Raw genomic sequence first — 17,610 nt, 5'->3', positions numbered from 1 at the left:
CCCTCTTACCTACTTCTTCCTAATGGTATGAACCTGTCCTGTCCTCTTGCTAGGGATGGACCTCCTAGCCAAAGCAGGAGCCTCTATTTCCTTCACTTTCCCCAACAGCTTGACAAAAGGTTCACCAACCATTCCCTTCCTCTTTCTCTTCCAAATCACTCAATGTGACATACCTTTTCCCTTGCCAACCTCCCAAGGACATCTCTGAGTATGGAGCACCCAAAAGCCCTCTATGGTCAAATGTCATCCTCAACTACAAAAACCTTTTACTCTTGTCAAAAGCAAAACCGTGATATATCTCCCACCCTAGTTCTAGTTGTTTGGAAATTTTTGTCTGTTTTGTGTGTGCAGGTGGGTCTGTGTTTTCTGGTGTGTCCTTGTTTTCTGGACACAAGTGGTGTTTTCTTGTGGCAAACAAAGGACTGAAGATGGAAATGGGTCAGACTCAGTTGAATGTATAAATGATGGTAGCCATCACATGTTTTGTTTCTGTGTGTGTGAGCTTTCTTGGGTCTATGTAGGTTTTGTTTCTGCTTTCCCTGATGCTGCTGAACCAGTCACTACCATTAATGCCAATGCCACTCGATTTGGCTGCTTTGTTGTCCAGGACTCAGAATTTATCTCTGGGCTTTCTGGTTAGTAGATTATGTTTAGCAAGAATTCAAATGTCGTTTGGGTATGGATAATATTAAAGTTGGTTTATGCTGTTCCTCTTTATTAGGAAGCTGGCTCTGGGGCTGGGTTATAGCTCCCTCTCCTTCAGAACCAAACATGATTGTTAAAAGTTTTTCTGTAAAATCTGTTCTATATTTGGAAGGCCACCTGACTATGAAGAGAAAGAAGGGCAAAGCAAGACAAACAGATTTAAAGGAATTTACTTTGCAATGACTGCTTTCAGTAAGGACTACTACTGTCTCTGGAAAATGGTTAGATGGAAAGCGTGTGACCTTAAGTAAGTTCTGAGGGTCTGAGAAAGTGTCTGAAGATATGAAAGTTGGTGTTTTAAGGTAAGTAAATGCAAGTTATAAAGGTATAAGAAAGCAATCTAAGGTAAGAAAAATGTTTCAGATTTCTTACCCCTGCTATTTTGAAGGTTTGAAGTTTAATATTGACCAATGGAGTTCTGCTAAGCAGCCAGGGAGGACACACAAGCATTCACTACCAACACTCTGGTAGCCTTACCATCACAGCACTCCCAGCCATCCCTGAATGGGACAAATAGGATCAGGCCAAATGTCAAGAGCTTTACCAGGGAAAGAGATGGCTACATACTGCAAAGGGCTCTACCATCTTATCCACGAGTTCACTAAACAACCCATTCATCAGATTCATCAATCATTACAACTGGGTGACTAAAAGCTAAAGGAACTGCTCTGAGAGCCATGATACAAAATATTTAATATGGGCCAACTAAAAGACTAGGTAATTTCAAATTGCCCTACCTGTCAGGCCATGAACCCCTCTGGCACCAATCGAAATGTCAGAAACCAGAATCAGAAGCCAACGACCAGGAGCCTATTGAGATATAGACTACACTGAGGTAAAACCAGGCATATATGGATACAAATATCTGCTAATTTTTATAAACAGAATGGGTAGAAGCTTATCCTACAGAGGAGACTGCCAGAGTAGTAACACAGACACTGGGGAAGACATCATACCCAGGTATGTTTTCTTACCCTGCTTGGGTCTGACAATGACCAGCGTCCATCTCTCAGGTAACTCAATCTTTAGCACAGGTTCTGGGAACCAGTTGGTGCCAGAGCCTGCCAGCCAATCAACAGGAAAAACTACAACTGGGGGAGTGAGGATTTGAAAGAAGAGTCAGAGAGATTAGGAGTCAGGAGGGCTAACAGTAAGTACTGTGTGGTGAGTTTATTCTCTCAGTGTCTTTTAAAGGCAAAGAAGACAAAGCACGACCAATTCCAGGAAGTTAAACAATGGCCACATGCTTGCGTGGCGAGTTTATGGTACACAGTATCTCTGTTTGATCAAGGCCATTTCCTTCAGGCTTGGACAGTCTTTCAAGGACATATGCGTAAGTGGAGGAACTTGGCAGGATATAATACATGCCTGAACTAAAAACAAAGATGTCAGCAGGCTCATTCATGATTAATCACAAGCAAGAAGTCAGCCAAAGTTGACTCCAGATGTGCTCCCCACATATTGGAAATTACACTGTATATGTAGACCCCAGGGTTCTGGGTAGGTAGAGAGGATGAATAGGACCCTGAAGGAGGCCTTGACCAAATTAACCCTTGAAACTGGCAGTGATTAGGTGTCTCTCCTACCTTATGCCTTGTATAAGGCCAGGAATACTCCTTATACCTTTGGTCTTACCCCCTTTGAAATCCTAGATGGGAAACCCCCTCCCATACTGCCAAACTCCAGTCTGACATTCTAGTTGAATATGACCAACATAAGTTCTTAAAATGCTTGGAGGTTCTCCATAGAGTCCAGAAGGAACTCTGGCCTGCTGTACATGAGGTTCGAGTCTACTCCTCCCCATAACCTCCATTGCTTTGAACCAGGTGACAAAGTCTGGGTTAAGAGACATAGCCACAAAACTCCAGAACCTCAGTGAAAGGTCCTCACGCTGTGATCCTGATAATGCCAACAGCTATTGAGATGGACAGCATCTAAACATGGATACACCACTCCCATGTTTAGGCTGCCTGGAGAGAGACAAAGCTCCCAGACATTTGCCACAAGAGCAATGGAAGGTCATCCCACACTCAGCCAATTCACTAAAGCTGGGACTTCAACATTCCAAAGTTTGCCTGCATCTTGCAACTGTCACTGCTAATCCCCATCAGTCCCTCAGCCTCACTTGGATAATCACTAACCTTGACTAAGATGTAGTTGTCCACCATGTCAGCCACACTGCTCGCTTCGGGACTTGGTCCCCAGACTTACACTTTGATCTGAAAGATTTGTTACAAATTGTCACAAAACGTTACTAGTTAGACCCTATAAGCTTTCACAGAAAGAGGAAAACAGACCACAGAATGGGATTTGGGTTATGTTGGGGGATTGAGAGACTATAAAAGAGTAGGGGCTCTTTTTTTTTTTTTTTCCTCTTTTTTCGGAGCTGGGGACCAAACCCAGGGCCTTGCGCTTGCTAGGCAAGCGCTCTACCACTGAGCTAAATCCCCAACCCTGAATAGGGGCTCTTATGAAGGAATTCTGTTCATTGTCTGACTAGTTATTAGACAGGTTCCAGAAGTACCCATTGGACCCAATAAAGTCCTAGCAAGGCCAGATCCCCAGCCTTTGCCCACATCTATTCCCATTCCCACCTCAACACCAAGAGGCAACTTCACCAGCCTCCTGCTCCAACAAAACCCCACTTCACCACCTGCATCAGAACCCCTGCAACTGTTGGAAGCTTCATTGCATGTACTTAACTCCTCTCAGCCAGATTTGACACAGGACTGTTGGTTATGCTTAAATAGTCAACTCCCCTTTTATGAAGGAATGCTTTCCCTGGGAACTGTTCACTCAGTGTAGATGACAGCGATCAGAAAAAGGTAACCTGACCCTCCAGTCAAAGGACAAGCAAGGCCTTTGCATTGGAAATCAGATACCCTCAGAACATTCACACCTCTGAAATCCCATTGTAATACCCACTAATATAGAATATGTGTAGAATGGGGAAGCCATTCCCAATCAATTAGACTTCCCAGCTTACCGGGTGAAAAAGGTTGCTGTGACCACTGTGATGTTATCCATCATAGCTTGGTATATGAGTAGCTGTAGCAGCTGGCACAGGAACTTCAGCACTAATACTGCAAGACAAGAATTACAGAACTTTACATGTTGCAATAGATAACTATATAAGAGGAATAGAGAAATCTATTAACTCTCTAAGACTCCCTTCCTCTCTAGCTGAAGTAGTTTTGCAAAAAGAGAAGAGGCTTAGATTTACTATTTCCTCAGCAAAGTGGTTTATACGTAGCTCTAGGAGAAGAATGCTGTGTTTGGGCTGATCATTCAGGAGTAGTCAGAGAAAATATAGCTCGGCTTAGAAAAAAAATTAAATGACAGGAAATTAGAAAGAGAACAGTCTCAGGGCTGGTATGAGTCCTTTTTTAACCTGTCCCCTTGGTTGACCACCTTTATCTCAGCTTTGACTGGCCCACTCATCCTTCTGATATTGGCCCTGATTTGTACACCCTGTATAAATAATGCTTTAGTTAAGTTTGTTAAAGAACAGGCTTCCACTGTTCAATTGATGGTTCTCAAACAGCAATACCAGCACCTAGAAACATCCCAAGGATTCGAGATGGCCTAGTATTCAAAAGAGAAACTTTTGTCTTTTTCGTTTTCCTATATCAAATATATTACAGTAATAATACCAAAATCAAGCAGTTTACAACATTAAGGAGTTTGTTGTTTTTTGTTTTTTTAAACTGGCTTTTAAAATCCACCCTTCCTTTTAGTCTGTCTGAGCTCTACCCTGCCATTTTAACCTCTTCCTGTCCTGACAGGGGCTTCAGCTTAAACTAAACTATATGGGAAACTTATATGTCTCTTTATGGAGTATGTTTTGGGGTTAAAAAGTTTTATTTTAATGTTAGAAGAGCGTCAATTCAAAACTGAATTTAAGGCTCAAACATAACAGGGATTGATTGTCAGGCTAGAAGCTGATGCAGTTAATTATAAATTAAAACTCTATTTAGTCTCCTGCTGTACAGTTTAGAGCAGATAACTAAGAACAGACAAAGATTGTTTAACTCAGATATGCTAGGTAGATACCAGCCCTCAAACCGATCATTGAACTGCTGAATATGGCATTTAATATGTTTAAACTTATTATAACAGAGATTCCCAAATCCTAACAATGACCCTCCCGCACCCCGCAAAGTCTCCAAGAAGAAAAGGGCACAATGACCAAGGACAACACTGGGATTGTGGTATTCTAACCACTGGGCATAACTGTCTCAATGCCTCACCCACCCATTGTCAGGGCCTACTTTGAACAGTGAACAAACAAAGGATACCCTGAGAACTGACTAATAAGATGAGGTCATCCTTCCCAAATTCCAAGTCAGGAAGGCCTCTCAGATTAGCCAGGCCAGGTAGCCAAAGATTGATCTTACCTTGAGACCTGTGTCCCCAATGGAGCCATCGACATCACAGGAACCTAATGAGGTGGCCATCTGGGTAATGGATAAATCTGTCATTTTTAATTGAAATTTATTCAGTTTATTACAATGTATCCTTCAAGTTCTCTGATCATATTAATAGCTACTTGTAGCTTAACAGCTGGACAACAGACAACTAGCTCCTTACACCAAGGTAATCAGCTACTGAGTTAGTTTATTGGTTAACTTATTAGTTAAAACCACTAGGTCTCTTTTTTAAAAAAGGCAGACAGGTTTGCTTTACTAATAGGCTCCAAATTAAAATATAAATAGATTTCAGATGTAGCTTTTTACTGTTCCTTTATTTAAATTTGCTTTGCAATAATCATTGTCAATAATAACTACCCCTGTCTCTGATAAATGAATAGATGGAAGGAAAAAGATTTAAAATCTGTGTAAGTTCTGAGTGTTCTGAGGTATATAAAGGTTTGAGGGTGTAAAAACTTAGGTAGGGTCTGAGGGTTTGAAAATTATTTAAAGTATGTAATACAAGTTGTAGAGGTATAAGAACATGATTTAAGGTATCTGAAAAATGGAAAATGTTTCAGATTTCTTTCCCTCATTGTGGCATTATTATACTAAGATTTCAAAGGTTTAACATTTTCACATTAATTAATGGAAGTCTGATAAGCAAAGGGAGCACTAGCTGCTTACAATTCAAGATTAAGGCTTTAAATCCCTTTGGTTAGCTTCTAAATGTAGACTTAAAGGTGTTTATCATGCAAAAACAAGACAAAAACAAAATTAAAAAAAAATCTCAGCTCAATCTCTATATCTAGCCCTCTGGACTAAAAGACAAAATTTTCTGCATCTTTTAACTCAAAACTATTGTGTTTTCTAGGTCTCAAAGACATGACTCTACTCCTATTGTCTTACAGACACTTGTTATCTGCTTTTTCTAATATACAGATTTCAGTGCAATGATAAATATTAATGTATATCCTCTTGTAACTAAAGATCACATAAGGGGTTGGGGATTTAGCTCAGTGGTAGAGCACTTGCCTAGCAAGCACAAGGCCCTGGGTTCAGTCCCCAGCTCCGAAAAAAAAAAAAGGAAAAAAAAATCACATAAGCTTTAGGGAATCAAGAAGTCATAAGATAGGGGTTGGGGATTTAGCTCAGTGGTAGAGCCCTTGCCTAGGAAGCGCAAGGCCCTGGGTTCAGTCCCCAGCTCCGGGAAAAAAAAAAACCAAAAAAAAAAAAAAAGTCATAAGATTTGGACCTACTTACAGAAAACCAGATGGACTTCAAATGGGTGTGTCTGCCTATTCTTGAAAGTGGGATTTTCCCCTTGGTTTTAGGGTTTTCTTACCTTTGCCAATTACTAGACAAAATTTTACTTCTGACCCTAGTTTATATTTGTTTAGATTTTCACCTGGCTGTGAAAGATCCCTGAAGGGAGACCCTTACTCAAGTCTCAGGAAATCGCGGACCCCAGACACAGAGAGAACAATTTGGATGTAATCTGCAAAGGCGAGGTTTATTACGGAGAACTATTACGGAGATCTATTACGGAGATCTCCGGGCCGACACATATTCCACGCAGAAGACAGAGGTGTCGACCCTGAGCAGCTAGGAGAGGGACTATTTTAAGGGAAAAACCACAAGACCCAGGGGAAGGGGAAGACGTCAAGGGGGAATGCCAAAGATGTCCCAGAGTCACAGGATTGTCCTCATGATAGTGTTTTATGGTCAGTTAGTTCCTGGAACAAGGCTATTACTAAAACCAGAGGAAGGTCAGGTCGTCCTCATTGTTCCCAAAGCAGGCCTCTTTGTCCTTTTAGGGTAAATGTTTGTTAGAGTTGATGAAGCTCCTGCACCTGATAAACATCTGGATAGGCTTTGCTCCGGCTCCCGGAACTCTATCTGTAGGACACAATGACTAGAGCAGTATACAATAAGGACTTGGACAAACATCACAGGGGTAGGGCTCGTTACTCACTTACTCATGTCCGGAGTCATTGGAGGGCCGGTGAATGAGTCAGTACCAGATGCCCTGGAATTTTTAATTTTCTTATCTGCCTTAAGATGCCATCTCTCAGCTGATGTCCAGGGACCACTTGAGGACTGCAAACTGCTGGATGCTGAATTACTGAAAGCTGATAATTAACAATCAATATGAGTTTCCCTGCCTTTTAGCTGGATCACCTAATCAGATGCTTCTGATAAATGCCCTATTCTCCAGACTTTGACTAGCATTTCAGCCTTCTTGGGCCTATTTGTCAACGTTCTAATGCCAGCAGGAAGCACTTACAGAAGAAAAATGCAATGTCCACTACCCCATCTTACAGGCTAAGACACTAAGTCAAAAGTCTATTTCAGCATTAATTTAGGATTCTTGGGTCCCAATTGACCCCTTGGCCAATGACTCAAACCTTGGGAAAAATAAATGACAAATTGATTACAAATCAGAGGTGGGAATGAGAAGACTGCATTAGCCAGAACCAGGCTGAGTCCATCAGACTTCACATACACCTCTACATTTTCTTTTGATTGGGGCAGGATGTTACACCCTAGTCTAGACTACCTTTGAAGTAGCAGCAATCTTTCTGCCGTAGCTTTCCATTCACAAAGTGGTTTTTCATAGAAAAAAAATTGCACTAGCATTTTCAGATAACCATATATATTCCTTGATACTGCATAAAAAAGCTGGTAAGCAGGTGCTTCCTACAAGACTGGTGGCAATATGAAAACTGAGTCTACAAGGGATTTTCTGCATAATCCTACTAAAATTTTGACTACCTTCCACTTTCAATGTACTTCTTAAGGAAAAGATATATATACAACATTAGGATTTAAAAACAAACAGGACTAGGGGTTAGTTAAAGGCAGAGCACTTAGCACACATGAGGCCTAGAATTCCACTTCCACTACTACAAGAGGGGAGGGAAGGGAAGATACTTCTAAAAATAATCAATGCTCTCCTAGAAGCAAACATTCTGTGTCTAGTGAAGCACAGGCTGCCTTAGCCTCCCAGAGGATGTACCATCATACTTGACTTATCCACGTGTGTCCAATAGTGAGGTTAAAAACAAAACAAAACAAAACAAAAACAAAAACAAACAAACAAACAAACAAAACAAAACAAAAAAAAAAACAAAGAGAAAGGGAACTGAGAGGACTGAGTTAGCCAGGGCCAGGCTGACTCCATGACAGGCTCCAAACTGCCAGTTTGGGAGACTAGGCCTAAGTTTCTGTTTCCCAGAAGTGGAAAAGTCCAAAACAAGTCAAATCCGGGAAGAACCACCCTTCATGCGCAACCAATGAGGAGCCATCAGAAGCTGCCCCACTACCTAGCCTGAGCAGACAGTTAATCAGCAAAAGTTCCCCATATCCCCCAGGGCTTTAACCAATCACAAAGGCACCCATACCCCTGGAGATTGAGCCAATCAATCAAGGAGAAGAAAGGTAAAATTCACCTATTTCTACCCTATCAGGTTTTAAATGGACCCTGCAAAGTCCATATCTCTGTCTTCCATCCCTATGCATGCTTTACCCCTCCCCCATCCTGGTTCTCTGCAGAATAAATGGTCTTGGTTGTTGCATACTGTTTGAATCGAGGGTATCATTCTTTGTGAATCATGAACCCTTCCATTGCCAAAATTAGAGGGTGTAATATCTGTTGGCCGCTTTTCTACAATGTGGACGTCAGTACAGATTACAAACATTTGTAAAACTTTTATCACTTCTTATAAACAAAAATGTAAGTAGTTTGAGGGAGTTGAGGGAGTCATCGAACTTGGGTAGTGGTCTGCACTTTCAGTCGGTGGGGTTAACAACACATCCTAAAATAAGAAGGTTTTATGGCCAGATTAAGAAACAGTAAATACGGTGGAGAAAATGGTGGCAGAGATCAAGCCAAAGTGGCAGCAACAGAGCCTAAAATGGAGGAAGAGAGCTTTGGGCCCTGTGTGCGGAGTGGCAACAGAGCTCCAGCCGGAAGGGTGAAGAACATCTCATTCAGAATGAGAAGAGGAAGGAGAGAAACATAAAAAGGAGAGACAATCACTTTGAGCCATATCCCAAACCAACTAAAAGATACAGAGCCTTCATTACGAATATACCTTTTGATGTGAAAGGGCAGTCACTTGAAGATTTAAGGAAAAGATAAAGTAACATGTGCAGCTCTTAATGGATGATGCAGAAAATTCAAAGGGATTTGCTGTTGTTGAATGCAAGATGGAGGAGAGCATGAAAAAAGCTGAAATTCTAAACAAGCATAGTCTGAGTGGAAGGCCACTGAAATCAAAGATCCTGAGAGTGAGCACGCAAGGAGAGCAATGCAAAAGGCTGGGAGACTGGGAAGACTCTGAAGGAAGTATTTAGTGTGGCTGGTGTGGAAGATAAAAATACTAAGTCATAGAATAATAGGCTCTGTGACTTTTGAAAAGTCCATTGAAGCTGTGAAAGTTATTTCTGTGTTTAATGGCCAGTTGCTGTTTGATAGACCAATGCAGGTCAAGATGGATGAGAGTGCTTTACCAAAGGGAGATTTTTTTTCCTCCTGAATACCCACAGCAACTTCCCCATGGACTTGGTGGTATTGGCATGGGGTTAGGACCTGGAGGGCAGCCCATTGATAGCAACCACCTGAACAAAGGCATTGGAATTGGAAATCTAGGACCTGCATGTCGGCATCTGCACTGACACGGTACCGAGAATCGGGCGAAAGCCTGTGGGATGAAAGAAACACACACACACACACACACACACACACACACACACACGTTATTTGTGTCAAGCCAGAAGAGGAAGAGAGCCTCTGGTTTCTTTATTGACCAAACTATAAATCCCAAGTACACCACTTAGCAGGTATCTGCGAAGCACAGTGGGGAACCCTGGCTGAGACTTAGGTAACAAAGGACCGACTACGTGGCCTGAATAAATTAGGGAAATAACCAGAAAGGCCAGCCTAATTCTTGGACTCAGGTGAGAAGTACCTGGCCAGACTGCTCTGAGTTGGGAACAAAAAGCTTCCACATGCAAGGGCAGGGCTCAGCAGGGGTCAAACCTTGCTGGAGACCCAGAAGGGTCTTGTTCGGGCTGAAAACATTCCATGATTGTTAATTTCTTGTGCCATAAATTACAGGGAGAGGCTTTTAATCCTACAATCTAAGACTAAGGCCAAACAGTGACAAGGCAACCAGGCCCAAATCCAATTCAGCTCCCACAACTCCGTATTTCTTTTATAAAAGACCATAAGGTGGAAGTAGTGGTCTGAGAGAAATCAGACATGCCTCACAGAGTGCCCAGCTTGGCCATGGCGAGCCACTCTTGCAGTTAGGACTGCACCCCAATGGCTAGGAGTGAAATTATGTTGTAATACACCGTTCTGGGCTATACGTGTGTGTTTAAGGAGGGAAAACAGGCAGAGGAGCATTTGACCGCCTGTACATTTAAACAGGGCGAGTCACCTCTGTCTTAGATCGACCTCTCGAACCCCCAGCCTATCTGACATAGGATCACCTTGTCGCCCTCAAGGGTCCGTGTCTAGATTGGTCAAGGGTCAGAGGCAGTTGCCCGTCACTGAGGAAACTACATTGGGTCATCTTCTCATTCCTCTTACTTGAGCCCAGGGGCGAAAGAGTAGGAGCCAGATGGCAATAATTTAGGAGATTGTGGAAGTTGAGCCTCTCCCGATAAGCAGTGGGCACCTCATCTGTACGTTGTTTCTCTGGTTCTCCTCAGCATGTGAAAAGAAGCACAAGGGCCCTAGGGCCAAACTCGGAGGGCCATAACATCAAGGGCCATCGTCAAGCCACTCCTATAATAAAATTTAGAATTCCCAATTGTTAGCAACTACTCCAGAAAGTTCACCCACTGTGCTTGCCTAACAATAGATTGGGGGAGGGTAACTCCAGACACTGTAGACACAATGGCTACAGCAGTAAATGGCTGCTACAATAGCAGCGAAAATGTCAAGGTCTTTCCCAGGACAGTTCAGGATCAGCCATTCTTCTCTGGAACAACCAGCAGGCAATGGAACCATGTCTGAGATCTGTATAACCAGGCAGAGTTCCCCAGTCCACAGCAGCTTCACGCAGATGGCATTCCTGTGAAGCTACAGACTGCAAAATGACACTAGTTAAGGCAGCAAGAGTCGCCAGGGGAATGGGGGGGGGCAAGGCTAATGGCTGGAGTCCAGTCTTATCCAGCAAGCAGCAGTGCATAGAGGGTCTGACCGTAGGCCACAGTGGGACGGGACACACACAGTGGTAACACTGACTGCAGCAACGCCAAAATCTCTGTGATGACAAAAGATGAGGGGGAATCTTCCATCTTCCTCTAAGGGTACAGGAATGACTCTAGGGACCCGAACCAGGAGAGTTGAATCTTCATGCAACCAGGATCAGCATGTCTCACCAACCACCTCTGGCAGCTGACACACTCCTGTAGCCTCCACAAAGATTCCCTCTTCCCCATAAAAATACCTGGACAGGATCATGCCAATGCAGAAGTATGCCTAGTTGTAGGGTGCCATAAACACTCAAGAGTTCCTTGACATCCAAATTTTAAAATTGAAATAAAAAGAGTTTTATTTAGCATACAGGGATAGCTCCCCCTTTTAATTAAAATATTGTTAAAATATTATTTATTAAGATAAGTCCTCGAGGTTGGGGATTTAGCTCAGTGGTAGAGCGCTTGCCTAGCAAACGCAAGGCCCTGGGTTCAGTCCCCAGCTCAAAAAAAAAAAAAAAAAAAAAAAAAAGATAAGTCCTCGAGGATTAAATTGAGGACACTGAGCACTTGTATTTATAAATTGACTTGTATACCAAATTACAATGATACCAGGCAGATTATAGGCCTTACATAGGAACAATTAGTCGTCAAATCTCATTCTTTATATATCTAAAACAATAATGCTGGAAACAATAATTTGGTATACAAATCAATTTAAATAAAGCTACAGGAGACCCTTCCTCTCTCTCCTCTCTCTTCTCTCTCTCTCTCTCTTTTCCCTCCTCCTTGGCTTGACACGATAACCCTCTGTGTGTGTGTGTGTGTGTGTGTGTGTGTGTGTGTGTGTGTGTGTGTGTGTTTTTCATCCCACAGGCTTTCGACCGATTCTCGGTACCATGTCAGTGCAGGCGCTGACAAATGGAGGTCCCACTGAGATTTGGACTTTGAACCCAGCAATCCGAGATCGGAGAAGAAAGGAGTACTGTTGGGACGTCCCGGGAGCCCGGCCAGCATAGAAGCAGGGACGTATTGGAGTAAGATGGGCTAGAAAAGGCCTAGATGATTTGGGCTAGCCTGAGTAAAACTTGTCATAAAAAAGGGACAAGGTAATGGTAAAGTTTTTGCATATGCATTCTTTTAGTCTTTAGTTCTTTAGTTGTTTTAGTCTTTGGACCCCGACTAGAGATAGTTTACGCCCTAGACATGAGAGAGAATGAATGGGCTTGGGAAAAACAGTCTTCCCGGACTCTCCGTGGAGAAAGAGAAAGAGAGAAAGAGAAAGAGAGAGAGAGAGAGAGAGAGAGAGAGAGAGAGAGAGAAAAGAGAAAGAGAAAGAGAAAGAGAAAGAGAAAGAGAAAAACTCTTTAGAGCTCTCCTAGGAACAGAGGGAAGGCAGGAGACGTCCTGCCTCTCTGCTGGCTCCTATTGGAGAAATGCTTATTTCTGGTTCTGGGTTCCATAGGTAGGGTATGTGGGTTCCTTCGGTGGGACACCATCTAGTTTTTTCCCTCTTTGTCTATTGTCTGTCCTTGGTGCACCAAGCTGTCCGTGTCTGTCAGTTTATGTCTGTGGTTCTTGCTTCTCGTTGCTTGAATGTTTTGTGTTTCATGTTTAAAAGAAAAGGTTAAAATTTTAAATGCTGGTTGATTCACCCATTGACGTAGTTTTAGCTCCTTTCAAGAAAGGAACAAATAAATAAAAGTTTCAATTGGCTTTTGGAGCCACATCTGTAGCTAGAAGCCTAAGTCCGATGAGCAAGCTCCCCAGGGGACTGGCTAAATGTTTATACTAGCCTATCCTAAAGGCACCAGGAGCTTCACACAGCTTCTATGGTAATGAAACTGATGGCTGTTTCTCTTAGAAAATCTTTGACTGTGATTATTGGACTCAACAGGTGACAAGGTGCTTCTCTTAAAATCACAGCTAGAAAACTAAAAATGGTGCTTGATGTAAATAATAAAGATATGTATAGCCACTTTGAAAGACCTCTGGAGAGGACCTTTCCCTCAGGAGGAGACCCAAGCGCCCAATGACCGAGCCGAGGCCACTCGGATGCAATCAGCAAGAGGGTTTATTGGAAAACACGGGTACCTGCGGGCACACAGTCTCTTTGGAGGACTTGTGCGCCCAGCAGCTCCAGCATGGGGCTTTTATAGGGTTTGGGGAAGCAGAAGCGGGCGTACAGAAGCAGATGCATAGTTACGGGGATTGGTGGATTCAAACGAGGCACATAGACATGTTCACATATGATTGGCTATTTCACATGATGAGGTAATAAGGTATAGCTACACACATTGGCAGGTTTGGGGCGTCCTGAATGTCGGGGGCTGGGGGCTTATCTCTTCCTGCCAGGTGGCCTGTGAGTCAGATCTGGTACTCCTGGTCTGTTCTGCATTCCTTTCCTTTTATGGTCTGTTAGTTTTAACGGTGACTCGGCCCTAGGTATCTGGGAGTGCCTGGGCTTGTTCAAGCCTGTTGCAGCTCTGAGTTAAGACTCATGGGGGGGGGGGTCTTTCAACTTCAATTTTGTTTCGGATTGGTTTTAAATGTATAAATATGCTCTACATGCCTTGGTTATGTACTATTGACTTTTAAGTTATTAGATATGGTTAAAAAATGTAACATTGGTAACAGAAAGTTGGCTTAAAACTGTAATTTGGATGAAGTCATTCTAGATAACATGTTGCATGAGCCAACCTAGGGAAACAGATCTAAATTGAGATAATACTTTTTTTGGAATTCTTATTCTAGAAACCAGGCTTCTAAAAGATTTTAGGGCAATGTCTCTTTGTTGAGGTATTGGAGACCGCACCATCGTGCGTTCAAATGTAAGAACTGGCAGTCAAACTTTGTAGCATGAAGGACAGACTCTGGAGACTAGATTTTGGAGACTAGTTTGTTAGAGGTTTTGCTTTCCAAAGTTGTGGTTTGCCCTGAAGTTACTGTATTTTGATGCTGATTCCACCACCCCAAGAACAACTGCCTAGTCACATTATCAGAACTCAGGTGACTTTCCAAAGTTGTGGCTGTGCTCTGGTGTTACAAGGAGAACTTAAAGGTTGTGATTAAAGATTGCCAGTGTTACATTGACTAACTCAAACTTATTTGTAATTGAGAAAAAATCAAACAGGTAGAGATTGTTACAGGATTTAAGAAGGATTGATGAGGTTTTGGAACTTGTGAGAGCATTACAGCCAGTTTGCTTACTTCAACTGCCATTTCAAGATAGATTTAGAGGATTGTTTTTATGCAATTTATTTACTTCCTGGCAATTGTGAGTTTTCATTTCATGAGCTTGCTTATAATTTTAGAGAGCCCATAGAGTGATATCATTAAAAATTTTACAAAAGAATGACTAATAGCCTCATATTATGTAATTTTGTCGTTTCTTCAATGTAAGAAGTTAGAACTTTAAATCTTTCAGTGTATATGGAAATTTTTACTACAAACCTTGCTCTCAAAATGAGCTTTAATATTTGGGGAGAAGCTGTTGTAATTACTCCACAAAAAGAATATTTGAAACTAATTTTAAACTTCTAAGGATATAAGTTAGTTGGCTAAGTACCTCACCTTACCAGAGGACTTAGGTCTTTGTTTGTTATCCTCTCATTGGAGATAAAGCTTTGTGTTAATACAGAATTGTAGGCTAGAGACATGGAAGTATTTTAAAAGAAACCTGGTGAAACATACCTATTCCAAACAGCAATTAAATTGGTTATTATAAAATACTGATATTTGGCCTATTACATATACAAATTTTTCAGGCAAAATTGATAATTTTATTCTTTGCATGCTTTTGTATTTCCTGTAAACAAAATTACGTGCTGTAGCCACTGTTTTTAAAATGTTAAAAAAAATCAAGCTTTCAATTCATATACTGATAGCCAATTTGTGGCTTGTGGTTTACAATTGATTTCAATTACTTAATGTTTTACTAGAGGCAAGTTTTCTACTTGAAATCAGTGAGTGATGATTTCAGTGTGAATGTCTGACAACTCACTGTCCTTTCAGTGCTCTGCCTCAGACAACTAAACAAAACCATAGACCCAGCTCTTTGAAAATGGTAATAGAGTTGATAACACACCCTCACAAAAAGAGGAAGACTCCATTTGCTTACTTTCAACTCCCAGCCTCACCCTGCCAGCTCAGGGATTTCTAGTACAGCTGAATCTGGACAATATTTACAGGATTTGGTATTTCTAATTAATGCTTATGTTTAGGTAAATAAAACTTGTTAGGTGCTGGAGGGATGGCTTAGTGTTTAAGAGCACTAAGTACTGTTCCTTTATAGGCCATTTAAGAACTCAAACTGGATTGACTGGACCCCTTAGTGATACCAGGCAGATTATAGGCCTTACATAGGAACAATTAGTTGTCAAATCTCATTCTTTATATATCCAAAACAATAATGCTGGAAACAATAATTTGGTATACAAGTCAATTTAAATAAAGCTACAGGAGACCCTTCCTCTTCCTCTCTCTCTCTCTGACTCTCTCTCTCTCTTTCTTCTCTCTCTCTCTCTCTCTCTCTCTCTTTCCACTCCTGGCTTTTTACACAACAACCTGTGTGTGTGTGTGTGTGTGTGTGTATGTGTGTGTGTGTTTTTCATCCCACAGGCTTTCCATTCTCCGTGCTATTGTGTCGGTAAAGCGCCACACCTGCAGGAATGGGAATGGAAGGCATAGGATTTGGAATAAATAAAATTGGGGGCATGGAAGGACCCTTTGGTGGTGGTATGGAAAACATGGGGCGATTTGGATCCGGGATGAACATGGACCGAATAAATGAAATCCTAAATAATGCACTGAAGAGAGGAGAGATCATTGCAAAGCAGGGAGAAGGTAGAGCTGGAGGCAGCGTTGCTGGGATTGAAAGGATGGGCCCTGGCATTGACCACATTAGTGCTAGCGTGGAGCATATAGGCACAGGCTTTGGCCATGGCATGGGCTCTGAGATTGGACGTATTGGCCTGGCCATAGACCACATAGGCTCAGTTGAGTGCATGGGCACCGGCATCAAGTGCATGGACCCACTAGGCCTTGACCACGTGGCCTCTAGTATTGAGCACGTGGGACAGACCATGGAGCACATTGGTTCTGGTGTGGGGCGCATGGGTGCCGGCATGGGCTTCGGCATGGAGCAGATAGCCACACCCATTGACCATGTGGGCCAAACCATTGAGCACATGGGCTCTGGTTTAGAGCCCATGGGTCAAATGGTGCCCACAGGCATGGGGGCCATCCTGGAGCTCATGGGCATTCAGCGCATGGGAGCCAACAGTCTTGAGCTCATGGGAGCCAACGGTCTTGAGCACACAGGCCTGGAATGAATGGGAGACAACAGCCTGGAACATACGAGCCCTGCCATGGGCCCAGCATTGGGCACTGGTTCTGAGCGAATGGACCTGGCCATGGGTGATGCCGGAGGTGTTAGTTTTGACTGACATATTGAGATGGGCAGGGCAACTTTGGAGGAAGCTTCGCAGGTTCCTTTGGCAGGGCTGGAGGTCACACACCTGGAGTAGCCAAGAAGGCCTGCCAGATATTTGTGAGAAATCTCCCATTTGACTTTACATGAAAGATACTAAAGGACAAATTCAATGAATGTAGCCATGTGCTGTACACCGATCAAGATGGAGAACGGAAAGTCCAAGAGGTGCGGTGTGGTTAAGTTTGAGTGTCCAGAGGTGGCTGAGAGAGCCTGCCAGATGAATGGCATGAAGCCATGTGGTCTAGAGAATGATGTTCGAATTAATAGAAAGGCTTAAGCAGTTGCCTTTTTTTAAACATTAATACCAGACCTCTGAATTTGTATTTTTTTTTCTTGTTAACCAGTTTAATTTGTTGGCTAGATGTATAAAGATGTTTTAAAAAATTATGAGATCCCATTTGTCGATTCTTGATCTTAGAGCATAAGCCATTGGTGTTTTGTGCCCCTGCCTGCAGGGGCTCCGTAATTTACAGGAACTGAGGGAGATCCAAACCTGTGAAGGAATGCACGAGAAAGAGGAGCAAGACCAAGCAGTGTCCTTGTCAAGGTCTGTTTATTGAAAGGAGTGTACAGCATTTAAAGCTCTGAAGCAGGAACTGAAGCAGGAACTGAAGCTCAGGGCGGGGCGGGGGGGAGGAGTACCAGGAAGTGCCCAAGGACATAAGGTGAATCATTAAACCGCTAGATGTTCTTCTTAGACAATGAGGAAACAGTCTTCCTGGAACATGTTCTTTCTTTGAAAAGGTTAAGCCCTTCTCAGGAATCTGCTTAGGGCAGGGCTCTAGCTTTGCC

At 42.6% G+C, this 17,610-nt stretch overlaps 1 pseudogene; it reads left to right on the top strand.

The window, feature by feature from the left end:
- Positions 1-9,326: 9,326 nt before the first annotated feature.
- LOC116904517 lies at positions 9,327-17,095 on the top strand (annotated as a pseudogene).
- Positions 17,096-17,610: the final 515 nt, after the last annotated feature.

This window comes from Rattus rattus, chromosome 6 (assembly GCF_011064425.1).
Source record: "Rattus rattus isolate New Zealand chromosome 6, Rrattus_CSIRO_v1, whole genome shotgun sequence".
In the NCBI taxonomy this organism is placed as follows: Eukaryota; Metazoa; Chordata; class Mammalia; order Rodentia; family Muridae; genus Rattus; species Rattus rattus.
This window is presented reverse-complemented; position numbering and strand designations above follow the sequence as displayed.